Here is a 2133-nt window from a genome sequence, read left to right as displayed (position 1 = left end):
AGTATATTCCTTCCATCTTCTTTTAATACTTCCTGGATCATTTAATATTCTGCCCAAAGCATCCTTGATTATAGCAACTCTAGGTTTGAATTCGTTCTTCAGTTCCTTGAGCTTAAGAAATGCTGAGCGAGTTCGGCCCTTTTGATTTTCTGACTCTAGCTCCTCGCCCATTTCACTATTGCCTTAAGACATTATAAAGATGACTTATGATAGGGCAGGGTACATGATCGGGCAGAGCTGACTCAAAAGCATGTAACAACAACAAAAACAAGCATACAATATCAGTCCATTCTTTACTAGGTGATAAGGATCAATCACACTGAGCAATACAATTAATCGTTCCTTTTTGTCTGTCTATCCAGATACATAAGGAGCCCCTAATGGCCAGGGAGCATTCTTAAATTTTTAGGTCAATGCAACTAAGACCTGTAGATCCATGAGCATAAGGTTGCAGGACAAAGCAAACAAACAAAAAAGAATAAAATTGCAAGTGGGTCACTAGAGGTATTTATTACCATCTCCATTGGTTCCTACTCGGTGAATCCTGTCTATAGCAAAAGCGTCATCATATATCAAATGATAGTTTAGAGCATTCACAGCCTCCTGGAGAACATTGGCCCAACTCTGAGAGATATTTTCATCTTAATAGTACCATATTTGTCTCTTTAGAAAGTTCTCCAATGTTCTACCAAGTCAGCTGCTTCAGGATTATGAAGAACATGGTAAGACCAGGGAATTCCATGTGCAGGGGCCCAGTACTACAGTTCATTTCCTGTAAAGTGAGTCCTTTGATCTGAAGTCATGTTGAGTATGATACCACGATGGTGGACAAAGCATTCCATAAGTTGATGAATGCATGGTTGTCTTGGCAGAAGCACTGCATACCGTGCGTATCTATTCCAGTAAGAACAAAGCACTCTTTTCCTAGTTTCTTCCCAACTCCCTATGTCAGTTCAGCTTTATAACAATGGTGAAAAGAAAGAATAGATAATGAACACTGCATTGGAACAGATGAAGGAAAGAACTGTTTAAAAGGAATATATGATTAGACATTATTTGTATGACAACAGTCCAGAATAAGAGGTGTCTAGCAAAGTGGACTGGGGAGGGGGAAGGGAGGAAATTGTGCAATAAGGAATAAATGTTGTTTGTTTGTTTTTTGGTTTTTTTTTAAAGTGAACTAGTAGAGGGTAGGGAGGAAAATGTGCAACGATAAATGAATGAAAATCCAACTTTTCTGTAAACTTATTAAAATCACAATAATAATAATAAAAAAACAAATTACAAAGCGCTGTATTGACAAATGATAGGAGTGGTCCATGTGGTTGCTGGCTGATCATCCTTTGAAAAGCTGTCACATCAAAGATTCGTTGTTGGTCTCTGCGGCTGGTAGACTGGGAAATCAGCAATGATTGTAGCCAAGTTGACCTTGGTGAGTGAAAGTCCATATTGCTGACCCATATGTAATTATTATCCCTACCACTTGTGGTTGTAATTTATATTTGTGGAATCTATGCACACATGGTGCCTAGAGGATGCTACGGTGTGTCTTTATCTCAAGTTGCTATCTGAACACATATGCACACATAGACATACATACATGTGTGTCCATATACAAGGACATGTGCCCAATGTAATTGGCTTTCTGTAAGAACTCCCTTTAATATTTCTTATGAGGTTGGTAGGATGGTTACAAAGTCCCTTAATTTCTGTTTACCTGAGAATTACTTGATTTTCTCCTCATTTTTGAGATACAATTTTATTGGACATTTAATTCTTGGCAGTTTTTTTTTCCTTTCAGAGTTTACGCCATCCCATTGCTTCCTGCCCGCGTATTTCTGTTGGGAATTCAGCACTTAGGCTCGGTGATGCCTCTTTGTAAGTGACATTTTGCTTTTTATGAACTTATTTGCAAATAATTTTTGTTCTGAAAGCTTTGACAATAATATGCCTCTTTTAAAAAATTTTATTTTATACTGGTTAATATAAAAAATCATAAAGTTCATATACATTGTTTTTCACACCAGACCTTTCCCCTTTCCTTTACCAATCCTCTTCACCCATCAAATTTTTTTTCTCCTTTCCTAAAAATTTATTATTAATGCCAATGAAAATTTACAGAGACTTTGGATT

Source organism: Elephantulus edwardii, unplaced genomic scaffold (genome assembly GCF_000299155.1).
Source record: "Elephantulus edwardii isolate Elephantulus edwardi_28Jun2011 unplaced genomic scaffold, EleEdw1.0 scaffold00060, whole genome shotgun sequence".
NCBI classification, from domain to species: Eukaryota; Metazoa; Chordata; class Mammalia; order Macroscelidea; family Macroscelididae; genus Elephantulus; species Elephantulus edwardii.
This window is presented reverse-complemented; position numbering follows the sequence as displayed.